At 42.3% G+C, this 13,672-nt stretch overlaps 1 long non-coding RNA gene across 1 annotated transcript in view; it reads right to left on the reverse strand.

Annotated features, from left to right (window-relative positions):
- Nucleotides 1-13,372, reverse strand: part of LOC135208531 (uncharacterized) — a 36,081-nt gene extending 22,709 nt beyond the window's left edge. Inside the window, exons 1-2 of the long non-coding RNA XR_010313187.1 lie at nucleotides 13,242-13,372; nucleotides 950-1,049 (exon numbers count right to left, since the gene is read on the reverse strand). This is a non-coding gene — a long non-coding RNA (uncharacterized LOC135208531). The remainder of the gene's footprint in view (nucleotides 1-949; nucleotides 1,050-13,241) is intronic.
- Between the last annotated feature and the right edge of the window lie 300 nt (nucleotides 13,373-13,672).

Below are 13,672 nucleotides of genomic sequence, written 5' to 3' on the forward strand. Positions count from 1 at the left end.
TTTTTCATTTCTGATGGTTGCATACTAAACTTCAGCCAATGACAAAAAAGGAGCCAAAAATGAACTCTTAATCTTGAAAACTAAGCGCGCTGTGATTTTTTGAAAAAAATATTTTTTCCGCTTCCGCGCTCACTCTGAAACACCTCCGGCACACGGGAGACAATTTTTTTTTTACCGCTTCGGCGTAAGAGGGTTAAAAAACTCAAAACAGGGCCAACATCAATGTCTCCTAAAATATTACTTGATAGTTTTATAGTTTTACCATCTAGATGTTACATCCACCTCTCATTTCCAACCTGGTGCAGTGAACCAGAATGTGCTTTGAAAATGAACTCCAATCCCTCTAATGGTATCCCTTAGTGATGATCAGAAAGTGAAGAGGAAGCTGGGGTGGTTAGATACCAAGATGGAAGAAAGATGACCAAATCAGAAAGAGGAATAATGAGAAAGAATAGACAATTGGACCAGGGGATCATGGTCTAACAATTCAAGAACCCTCTCCATTCACCATCCTTCAACAGAAAAAAATAAATGGTGTAGCCATGTGACTTCAAATAGGACACTCTCATTAAGAGGGTGCCACAAGAAAAATCAACCTTAATAAAAAGAAAAATAATTGGTTGGGTTTCCCACCTCATTGCTGCTAGCTAACTGCCATACCTTTTTACCAAGTTTCAATTACCAAATGCTTCAGGGGTCAGACCATTTATTACAATGTAATAAAATATGGAACTTTACAAACAGCCTCAGCCAAGAGTAACTTAACACATCATTTCTAGTTTAATTAAACAGTCAAGTTACCATTTATCATGCAAAGAAAATTATCAACAAAATACATATAAAACATAAATAGAGGGCCTTGACAAATAGGATAGACTTTGACATAAGAATTCGTCTTGACAAAAATAATTCCACTCAATTATCCAGGCTCAACTGCAGAATTACTCACCAGAATACTTGACAGAAGCATCCAAACCTTGGTCCACACTGACGTAACTCCAAAATCAATCGATACAGTTGTTGTTTCGCCATAGTGATTTTTCAGCAGCCTGTAAAAATGTAAAAAGACCAAGTCAATAAAAAAAATCACAAACAAATGCTAAAACATGTTAACTTACAGTGAGATGTACAGTATAAAATTTAAAACCTTAAAAATAAAAAAATAAAAATACAGTATATACTATACTTATTTCCTTAAAGTTTGGCTGTATGACAGTACAGTTGAATGTACATAATTCCATTGTTCAGTTATACAACAATCAACAGAAAAGTGCCACATCACATCAAATGTTAAAATATATGCACCAAACATGCTTGTACATTAATAAAATGTTCACACAACAAAACCATTCAAAAGCTTCAAAATCCAGTATACCAAATTTTGTAATGTGATATGTACCTTATTTGGCTTTCCTAGCCATATAGAGAAGCCTTTTAATTGGCAAATATCTTTCATGTGTAACTGAACCATTGAATGAACATAGTTACAAGGTTAGATGTATGGTGGTTCCCCCAAGCAATGAGTTGACCATTCTTCATTTGGAGGAACCAGGCAAACTTTCTGCAGGGGGAGTACAATGATATGTTGGATTGGAGACATTCCTAAAGTCCTCATTTCTATAAACAACGGTATTGGAAAAGACAGGTGTTGAATAAGATCAAGCACTGATTACTTTTTTAAAGGACTTATTGAACCTAAGCTATTGTTTTCTGTATAGTGGTATGATTAAGCACCAACTGGAATTTGGAACAGACATAATCCTTCAGGAACAAATAGCAGGATGATGAGTAACGATCACTTTCCGGTTGTTGATCTTAACCTATCATCGCCTGATAATGGCTTAAGAGTGGAAACCCGAAAGCTTTTCAAGAATAAAAATGTGAATACAGAGAGATGGATACACTCATTGAAAATCCTGCAATTCACCATTTGTTACAATTTTTTTAGCAGGGTCCCACCCAATAGCGGATATTAGTTTGAAATGGGCAGAACACCACTTCAGCTTCCTTTCAAGCCCTCATATCTCAGGCTATATAAACCTCCTCAGCACTGACCAACTTCCATAGTTTTACAAAGCATTTTAATCATTAAAAACTATTTACATGGTCATGGTTATAAAACCAAATACTAATGTATGCCATGATTTACTTACATTTTGGGGACGACAGATTGAAAAGAATCAGTTACCCACCACCTACTTGAAAAAATGATATTGTTATGATACAATAAAGTTTCATACATACTTACCTGGCAGATATATACGATTAATGGCCCACCCAGCCTCCCCGCAGGAGACAGGTGGAAGAGAGAAAATATGATAGAAAACGGGAATGGTTCCTAGTCCTGCCACCCAGGGCAGGCCGGTAAATCACCTGACCTACCTGTAGCGAGTGGCGCGAAATTTGAATTTCTGTCGGGGACGACGGAGTCTTAGCTAAGTATATATCTGCCAGGTAAGTATGTATGAAACTTTATTGTATCATAACAATATCATTTTCATACAATCAACTTACCTGTCAGATATATACTTAGCTGATTGGCACCTTTTGGTGGAGGGTAAGAGACAGCTAACTACTGGAATAGACAGGTAAACAACATATGTTGTAGGTATTTATAAACCTTGGTTCCTACCTGATAGGTGGTAGACTTCGTGGCTGCTGCCCAGGAGTCTGCATCACCTCAAGAAACTTTAGCGAGATATTTGATCTATGGCCAAGAGTTCTTGTGGGTCTGCCGATGGGGTCTTATCTGCTTACTCGGCAGAGCCTAAAAGGACTTTGTCAATGGGGGCTAATCCACTTATATGACAATACACCTTATGAAGGAGCACACAACCGATCCCGATCACCTGATCCTAACCACCATGTTAGTACTAAAGATTGTTAAGAGTTATCCCCCAACTCTTCACAACAACCAGAACTCAAAAAACATTATGCACACATACATAAATTAAAAAAAAAAATTATAATACTCATCTAAGAAGATATCACAAGAGTTCCTTACTGAACAATAGTGAACGGCCGCCAGTGCGACGTCTAACACTTTTGCCAGCAGAAAGTCTAGAACATATCTAATAGAAGGTGTGCACAAAATTAAGGATCGGTGCTAGCTCCCATACCCAGAATCGTATCCGCAGACACGAAAGGACCTAGAGAAAAACATTTCTCGTAGGTCACATGAACATCTTTCAAGTAGTGAGATGCAAATACTGAGTTGCACCTCCAATATGTCGCTTCCAAGATATTCTTTAGTGACATATTCTTTTGAAACGAGAGAGACGTCGCTACTGCTCTCACCTCATGAGCTTTCACTCTCAAGAGTCGAAAAGCGTCGTCAGGACAGATCTTGTGTGCATCTGTAATGACGTTCCTTACAAAGAAGGCTAGAGCATTCTTAGACATAGGTCTTGTGGGGTTTTTAACCGAGCACCAAAGACCTTATCTAGAGCCTCCCATCTGTTTCTTCCTCTGCAGGTAGAATTTTAGAGCTCTTACAGGGCAAAGAGACCTTTCCTCTTCTCTACCGACGAGACTCGATAAGCCTTTAACCTCGAAGGTCTTAGGCCAGGGATTTGAGGGGTTTTCGTTTTTAGCTAGAAATAGTGCTTTAAACGAGCAGATGGCTGAGTCTCCCTTGAATCCCACTTATCTTCTAGGGCATGCAGCTCACTAATTCTTTTGGCTGTTGCTAGAGACAAGAGAAATAAGCATTTCCTTGTTAAATCTCGAAACGAGGCCAGAAGAGGAGGTTCAAACCTTCACAGGACAGGAACTTGAGAACTACATCGAGGTTCCAGCTAGGAGGAGCTGGTTCCTTAGATTTTGTAGTCTCAAAGGATCTTATAAGATCGTGTAGATCCTTATTATCAGCAAGCTCTAGGCCTCTATTTCTGAAGACTGCTGAAAGCATGCTCCTGTATCCTTTTATTGTGGATACAGACAGGTGAGAGTCCTCTCTGAAGAACAACAAGAAATCAGCGATTTCGGTCACAGAGGTACTGGAGGAGGACAACTTCTTCGACTTACACCACCTTCTAAAAACTTCCCACTTAGACTGATAGACTCGTCTAGTGGAAGCTCTGCGGGCTCTAGCGAACGCGCTTGCAGTCTTGCGAGAAAACCCTCTCGCTCTGACAAGTCTTTCGATAGTCGAAAGGCAGTCAGAGCGAGAGCGGGGAGGTTTTGATGATACCTCTCGAAGTGTGGCTGTCTGAGAAGATCCATCCTTCTTGGAAGGGATCTGGGAAAGTCTACTGTCCACTCCACTACCTCTGTGAACCAATCTTGTGCCGGCCAAAAGGGGGCTATGAGGGTCATCCTTATCCCCTTTGAAGCCACGAACTTCTTCAGTACTTGCCCCAGGATCTTGAAAGGTGGAAAAGCGTAGACGTCTACATGTGACCAGTCTAGCAGGAAGGCGTAGACTATCAGAGCTCTGGGATCTTCTACCACTGAGCAAAAGACTTCCAGTCTTTTGGAGAGGAATGTGGCGAAGAGATCCACATGAGGAGTCCCCCAAAGAGACCAGAGACTCTGACACACTTCTGAGTGGAGGGTCCACTCTCTGTGAAGGACCTGGCTCCTCCTGCTCAGCCTGTCTGCCCTGACGTTCCTTACTCCCTGAACAAATCTCATCTTTAGGGAGATGTTCCTCTGGAAGGTCCAAAGCAGCAGGTCTCTTGTTAGTTCGTAAAGGAAAAAGGAGTGTGTCCCTCCTTGTTTCCGAATGTAGGCAAGCGCGGTGGTGTTGTCTACATTTTCTTGAACTACACTGTTTGTTACAAACGGTTCGAAGCTCTTTAGAGCCAAGTGTACGGCTAAGAGTTCTTTGCAGTTTATGTGCCAGGACACCTGAGTTGCCTTCCAGGTGCCTGACACCTCTCTCGTACCTAAGGTTGCTCCCCAACCCTTATCCGACGCGTCGGAGTACAACACTCGGCTTTTGTTCTGAACCTCCAAGGAGATTCCCTTGTTCTCTTTCAAAGGGGGCAACCACCATTCCAAGTGAGGCTTCATCTCCACTGGAATGGGGAAGCTGTCGGAGAGAAGTCCGGTCTTCCAATTCCAAGATCTCTTGAGGAAGAATTGAAGAGGACGCAGATGAAGTCTTCCTAGAGGAAAGAACTGTTCGAGCGAGGAAAGGGTCCCTAGAAGGCTCAACCATTCCCTTGCCGAAGTACTTTCTTTCCCTAAGAAGAGAGAGACTTTCTCCAAGCCTTTCACGAGTCTCTCTTGCGAAGGAAATACTCGAAAACCCCGAGAATCCATCTGAATCCCCAGATAGACAATGTTCTGTCTGGGGGTCAGTTGCGACTTCTCGAGGTTTACGAGTAATCCCGACGACTTGATCAGGTTTAGGGTCAAAGTAAGGTCCTCCAAACACTGCCTCTCTGATCTGGCTCTGATGAGCCAGTCGTCCAGATACAGAGAGATATTTATACCCTTCAGGTGAAGCCACCTCGCCACATTCTTCATCAGGCTTGTGAAGACCTGGGGAGCTGTGGACAGGCCGAAACACAAGGCCCTGAACTGATAGATCCTTCCCCCCGTCATGAAACGGAGGTAATTCTTCGAAGAAGGGTGAATCGGGACGTGAAAATAGGCGTCCTGGAGATCCAGGGAAACCATCCAATCTCCTTGGCGAAGAGCCGAAAGGACTGTCGCAGAAGTCTCCATGGAGAATTTCTCCTTCTGAACAAATTTGTTCAGAGCGCTGACGTCTAGAACTGGTCTCCAGCCCCCCCGAGGCCTTTGCAACCAGGAAAAGGCAATTGTAAAATCCCGGGGAGTTTTGATCCAGTACTAGCTCTATCGCTCTCTTGTCCCACATCTGATACACCATTAGTCGAAGAGTATCCCTCAGAACAGGGTCCTTGTATCTGGCGGACAGTTCCCGCGGAGTTGAAGTCAGGGGAGGACTGTCCTGGAAGGGGATGCAATATCCCTTCCTTATAACAGACATTGATGAAGCGTCCGTGTTGATGAGTGCCCAGGCCTCCACAAATCCGAGGAGCCTGGCACCTACTGGTGTTTGGAGGCACGTAGTTTTATTTTCCTTTCTTAAAGGGACGGAAGGCAGATCTACCTCTCCTCTCAGGAGCCTTCCTTTTTGAGGGAGCTCTGGAGGGAGGGCCTCCTCGAAAGGGCTGAAGAGACGTACTCGGCCCTTTCTTCTCAACCGTTGCAGCTGGTCTCTTCTTCCTTGAAGACTGAAGGAGAAGATCCTGAGTTGCCTTCTCAGTTAGTGCGCAGGAAATGTCCTTCACCAACTGAGAAGGAAACAAAAAGTCAGACATGGGAGCGTAAATCAGGGCTGCTCTTTGAGAGTGGGAAACAGCCTTGGTCAGAAAAGCACTGAACACTGTCCTTTTCTTCAGTAGCCCCGCCCCGCTCCAAAAAGGGAGGAGACTTCTATCGAGCCATCTTGTACTGCCTTGTCAATGCATGACAAGATACAAAGAAGGACTTCCGGGTCGAGACCCTCCGAATCATGTGCCTTCTTAGACATCACCCCAAGGGACCAATCCAGGAAATTGAAAACTTCCAATACATGGAAGAGTCCCTTGAGGAGATGATCAAGCTCTGAAATACCCCAAGTCACACGAGCCGAGTTAAGGCCATGTCTTCTCGAAGCATCAACTAACGTCGAGAAGTCTGCTTCAGCCGAGGATGGGAGAGAAAGCCCCATATTCTCCCCAGTCTGGTACCAAATATCTCTTCTGCCAGTAAGTCTCGCCGGGGGCATACAGAAGACAGTTCTGACAAGATCCTTCTTCGTTTCCATCCAGTTGTTAAGAGACTGAAGAGCCCTCTTCATAGAGATGGTAGGTCTCATTTTCAGAAACGACGAAGACTTAGGAACCTTCGAACTCGAAAACAGAGAGCGCGGAGAAGGAGGAGCGGCAGGAGTTAACGCATCCCCATATTCCTGAAGCAGAAGGGCTGTCAACACTTTGTAGCTAGAGAGACCTTCTCTACCACGAGCCTCGTCTTCCGAATCCTCGTCAACACAGGGCTCCGCAGGAGAATCCGCCTTAAAGTCAGGAGGTTCTTCCCAACCTTCTCTCTCTGTGGGAGACAAACTCCTGATAGGAGAGGGACTAAGAGAATGTACCGAGTCCCTCTTGAACAAAGTTGGCACCTCGCGCCTAGTTGGCGCCTCACGCCTGGCTGGCGCTTCGCGTCTGGCTGGCTCCTCGCGCCTGGCTGGCTCCTGGCTCCTGGCTGGAGCCTCGCTCCTGGCTGGCGCCTCGCGCCTGGCTGGCGCCTCGCGCCTGGCTGGCTGGCGCCTCGCGCCTGGTTGACTGCTCGCGCCTGGTTGGCTGCTCGCGCCTGGTTGGCTGCTCGCGCCTGGATGGCTCCTCTTGTCTGTCTGGCGCCTCGCGCCTGGAAGGAATCTCGCGCCTGGCATACGCCTCGCTCACGCCTGGTCTGATATAAAGATCCTCGCTCTTGGCTTGTTCTTCATGCCTGGAAGAAGAAGCCTCACGCCTGGATGGCGCCTCGCGCCTGGCAGGGGGAAGAAGACGAGACTTCTTAACAGGAAGCGCAACGTCCTTCTTGCGAGGAGGATCTCTTGAAAGAACTCCTACCAAAGAGGCTAGCTGTTCTTGCATAGCTAACAGGATCCTCTTTGAAGCTTCTCCAGTGTCTTCTTCAATGGGAGGAGAGGGAGACCTCGAAGGCGTACAATCAGCTATGTCATAACAGGGAGATGTCGAAACCACCTTCGCCTTCTTGATCGAGGAGGGATCTTCATCAGAGAATCGCTCCGGGCTCGAATTAAATGCAGGTTCTATCCATTGTCTTTTCAGGGGCCTGGAAAGGTCCGAGTCCTTCCACCCTCGTTTAGGTGAAGGAGAACCGGACAAAGAGAAACACTCTCGCAGGACGCTTTTCCTGAAGCGGTCCTGAGCAGTCTGTTGCGAGACAGAGCCTGCTGAAGGGACGCCTGACCGGTGGGGATTCTCCACGACCTTCGTAAGGCTTTCGACTTTCCTTCCTCTCTGGGCATGGGAGCTTGGAAGAGGTCTAGGCCTGGAAGCGTCGCAGAGACAGTCAGACGCCCCCTCCACAACACTGGGAGCACTCACTTCACTCAACATGTCATTATCACTTTCCTTACCTTGCATGTCCGCCATTTTGGATCTCATCCTATGAAGTGTAGCCTTCAGATCGGCGATTTCAGAAGCCGAATCTGAATGCAAAGCCTGTGAGGGCCCAGATACAGAGGGAGAATCAAATACATTATGTAAAGAAGAGTTACTCAGGAAAAAGCTCAATAGGCCTTGTACTCACACCCTTTGATGCAGCCCGTCTAATTCTATCCCTCTCTAACTTCTTCAAGTAAGAAGTTAAGAGTCTTCCATTCCTCAGCATTCAACCTTTCACACTCATGACAGGTATTAGCCAAAGAATATTCAAACCCTCTACACTTACGACATACAGTGTGAGGATCAACCGAAGCCTTTGGTATCCTCACCTTGCAGCCTACATTCACACAAACTCTCATACTAACACTTGAATCAGACATTCTGAAGAAAAATCAAAAGCAAGTCCAAATCCAGTCCACGGTAGCGAATGCCAAAACAACGATCCAGGTACGTCACCAAAAAGTCCGATGAAAGAAGATCAATTGCTTTGAAAAACGATTTCTGGTCAGGAGGTAGTAACAACAATGTTGATACCACCGGCGACAGAGAAAATATGATAGAAAACGGGAATGGTTCCTAGTCCTGCCTCCCAGGGCAAAATTTGAATTTCTGTCGGGGACGACGGAGTCTTAGCTAAGTATATATCTGACAGGTAAGTTTATGAAAACAAGAGGGATTTTTAAATAAGTGCATAAAATGGTGATAATAAAACAAGGCTGTGTTCCATGTTGATACAAAGTTGTAACGTGGAGTGTTTTTCTTCACATAAAACCGAGGTTTTATTTCTGCAAGGCCACAAAAGGAGCAATGTTTAATCCTACATAATTATTTGTTTAATCTTTGGCTATATTTTTACTTTAATACAAGTTTCTAATGTAGAATTGTTTTATTTTGTTCTTGAGTTTCCCTAGCATTCTTGTTACGAGATAAATACTATAATCTAGTGCAAACTGACTGTTACCAAGAATGTTCAAGCCCATGAGTCTGGCATTAAACATGAATGGTATTAAAATCAAAATTTTAACTAGTTTTTTGTAATAAACCAGTGGTTGTTATGAAACAGGAAGGCAACTAAAATAATTTTCATTGGCTTAATGATGACTATTTGGGTTAGGATCCTAACCCTACTGTTCTGTAATTTTGGTTTAATGCGGATGTAATGATGACTTCTTATTCCTATTAATGTAACAGGAAGGCTTAGTCGAAACCTTCAAAATGATGAAATTTGTCAAGTCTAACCAGAATGGTAAAAAAAAAAAAAAAAAAAAAGTCTGATAAAATATTTTCACATTTCTAGTTCAAGTAATGATGAAAATGTGAATTTTGAAACTAAACTGCCGAGTTTATTTGCATTAGTACTCTGGCATTTTCGTATACTTGCACTAGAAGGTCGCAGTTAATTAACGGGGTAATTCGAACTTAAAATGATGTTACTGGAACATAATAAAGACAGAAGACACTTCAAGCGTTACGAAAACTATTGAAATCAAGGTGTAAACACAGTTATTCGTCGGTAGCCATTACCAGAAAAGGAAATGTAAATGTAGCTGTTCAAGTCTAGTATTACTAGTATTTTCTGGGCTCAGTTCGTGTCGCTGCGTGAAATAATCCTTTAGTTCATTATTTCTAAGGTAAATGAGCTAGCTCATTTACCTTAGAAATAATGAACTAAAGGATTATTTCACTGGGCGACACGAACCCATCGCCCAGAAATAGATTTTTCCTACGTCAAAATCCTTTTTTTATGGAATTTGGTTATTTTTCTGAAGAATCCAACCAGCCATGTTTTGCATGAAAAGCCATGGTAATTCTAAGCAATAATTCTGCACAGACTGCAAAGAATGTTTCTGTGAATGCAACAGCCACCAGGAATTTTGGCATCCAATGTATTTCGCCGTGTTTAGTACTAGCTCCTGGGGGTAATTACAGTGGGCCCCAAAGATAATGGTAAATTCTTAATAAGCTACCCAAATACTATAGGCAACTGTAATTTCCAAAGAAATACCCGACGCAGAGTTCTTAGCTAGATTTACCAAAGCCATTTTGGGTTTTTCTTGCAACAATGGCTGAAATGATAGGGTACTAAAAGAACATAAAAATACCAACCTAACATAACCTGGGAGTGTTTACTGGCTATAATTTGGCCATCTTAGCTACTCTGCTATTAAGCATTTGTGCAGGTTATGCCTCGAAAAGAATTTTTTTGTTTCGAGGTGTTTTACCCCAAAAAATATAAACATTAGCCTATATAGCCTAATGTGGGAATTGGCTGGAGTCTTCCGAAAAATAAAAAAAGATCAGACTTACAAAACAACAATATACATTTTAGTGATACTAGGGGGAAACACCGCAGTGAATCCATCGTCATTGCGTGGATCAGCCTTATTCACTCAATATTTAATTGGTAAAACAAGAATACAATTACTACATCTTTAAGCATACCATTCAAAAGATTGAAGTTTCGTCAACATAATGTGATATATGAAAGCGCCATACAAACTAAAATAAGCATGTGAGGTCTTCGTAAAATATGTTTTCAAGGCAGTTTTGAAATCTAATATTGTGGCACCTGCGTGAGGTGCCGTTCATAAGCGCAGCGGAGCCACCATCTTTACCATCCTTCCCAGCATTTATTTGAACAATGTTAGCATATATATGTAATGTTTATTGATCTTACTCAAGATTGGAGTTGTAATCAGCACAATAAAACAACATTTTGGTGCCTATATTAGTGAAAGTATGAAACTTCTTATTCCCGGGGTCATGGTTTGAACTGAAATTCATTTTTACCTAGTAATACGTGGGTTTATCCTGATTGCCATCACAACTGAGACTCCACAGTGCTTATTTGATTGTAATTATACATTTTTTGGTCCTAATGCACTCCAAATTGCACTTTAACTACGTTGCAGTTCCTGGTTCCTAAGCGCTCGCTCCACAAACACAGTTGCGGGCAGCACACGACTACACAGTTTATGAAGTGCAAAGCATTATTCCCTTAATTGTTTACTTTACTCTATTTAGTTTGTTACTTCAAAATTTTTATTTAATTCATGTTTATTATCTCTTTTTGCAACCAAATTAACCCCGAAAAATTACAGATATTTCTAAAGTAGATACGAGCAGACGACAGCAAAATGACTCATCGTTGGCAATCTAGTGGAGCTTCACACATACACCGATGCATTTCAAACTTTTTCCATGAATTCTATTTGTCATAGTAATGCAATAATGATAAAATAGCTCTAATATGTATATACACTACAAATAGATATGATAATTTCACTTATTTCCCCGGTTTTGTGTAAGTCTTATACCCAGTTTGGAGGGTAAACATACGAATTGGCAACACTGATAAACAGTTGAAGAGCGCGAACAACGTTGTAGGTACTGTTCACAAGCAAAACTGTCGACATTTGAGCCAGGAATCTAGTTACTTTTTAAACAACAAATATTTTCAAATTAATAATCATGAATATGTAAAACATTTATGCAATTCATGACCTTATACTGCTGTTTAACAACTTATTTAAATAATTATTTAGTGCACGCTTCTTCTTCTTCTACCAGAAATCGTAGTTCCTTTGGATAAGTCATGGTTGGAAGTCTTTGTTTATGAAGAAAGTGCCCCAGCGTCTATGGGTACAAGTGGCGTGCAGATCTAGCAAATGGAATGGGAAGTTTATTGACACGAGCGACTTCGCAAACATCGAGATGGCGCCAATCTTCTAAATATTCGGAGTTGTAAGTAAATATTTCAAAAGCGTCATGGAGGTATGTGTGCACTGCGTAGAGCCAGACTTTCATTAACCTCTGTTTAATCTTAAAATATGACCTTAATTTCTAACTTTGGAGAAAATACAGTATTTCTACAGAAGCAATCCGTGATGGCCTGGACTATGGCAATTGACGTTTTCCTATGTTATTTTACTTACTGAACAAGAATTTAAAGTATATAATATTTATTCAGACGACTGTAATTAACTCCCAGGGGCCAGTACTAAACACAACGAAATACATTTGACGCCCCAATCCCTAGTGGATGTCGTATCCGCGGTTACGTTCCTTGCAGTCCGTGCGGAACTATTCTGTAGAATTACCCTGCAAGAAACGTAACCGCGAATACGACATCCACTAGGGATTGGGGCGTCCAATGTATTTCACCGTGTTTAGTACTGGCCCCTGGGGGTTAATTACAGTCGTCCGAATAAATATTACTTTAAATTCTTGTTCAGTAGGTAAAACTGCATAGAAAAACCACAACTGCCATAGTCTGGGCCGCCGCGGATAGGTACCCTAAATCTACAGAAAATACTTACTTCGAAAGGAGAGTAGAGGTCTTGAGCTCTTGCTCTCACCACCAACAACCAGTGTCAGGACATGTTAAAAGTACTTTTTCGGAGGGTGGCTTCACACAAGGAGGAAACTGGATCGGCCAATCCAGACTGTTGTTCCCCCCTACAAATTAAAAAAAAATGAGTATGGAATGGCAATGCTTCCAGGGCCTAAGCTAGCCTATTATATACTATTATAATAGCTATTCCATTTGCCATAGTAACCCTGGGTTTGGGGTAAAATACCGAATCATGGCCACCTGGCCTCTACCATAGCATGACCACCTTCCCAAAACCCTATGTCCTTAATTTGTGACTTGGGAGAAAATAAACTTACCTCGAGAGGTAAGTAGAGGTATCGAGGTATTACTTCGATGGACGATGGCTCTTAACTAAAGTGTAACCTGGGTTACAGGACGTGTTACCCAAAGTTTTTAGGTATTTTGGGAAGGTGGTTGCCCTGGTAGAGGCCACGTGGCCATTTTTTCCCATTCTAAAAAAATAAACTTTAAAGGGCTTTTTACAATAAATACATATACAATATATGTAATTTATGTACAAAATCAATAAAATTTATATCTTTTTATAGCTCAACATTAGGTACTTTCAGGGGTCAATTCAGCAAGGCTGACGGTAACTAAGCTAGTAACTTAGGCTATAGCCTAGTACTACCTTATTTTGACTACTCTAACCGACCCTATAGGCTAGTAGTCCATAACTACTACCCTGGCACATTCTCGATGTGGAAACTTACTTATTGCAGTTCATGCCTGGGTATGGGAGTGGATATGGGAATCACTTCCTCTTGAACCTAGCGGCTAGAGGTCAGGGAATGTAAACAAATTTGGCAGTACTGTTTGACATCTTTTCTTTCTTCGACCGGTGACGTCACTCCAGTCCAGTGTTGCCACCTCCCCAAAATTCTTTGCATATCTACTTTGAACAAAAAGATAAGAAAAAAAATGTACCGTTTGTACCGCAAAGATTTTTAAATTGTACAGTAAGTTCCAGAAGTGAAGCGACAAATCTCAGAATTGATCGTACCTCTATAGAAACTCATGGGGTTGCCAGTTAGCATATTTTATTCCAATTATTGTCATCCTATTTATCTGATAATACGTATCAGTGATTAACTGTATAAGCGCACAAAGTATTTCCACAGTGAATGATCAATGTTAGTTCAGT

This window comes from Macrobrachium nipponense, chromosome 35 (assembly GCF_015104395.2).
Source record: "Macrobrachium nipponense isolate FS-2020 chromosome 35, ASM1510439v2, whole genome shotgun sequence".
Taxonomy (NCBI): Eukaryota; Metazoa; Arthropoda; class Malacostraca; order Decapoda; family Palaemonidae; genus Macrobrachium; species Macrobrachium nipponense.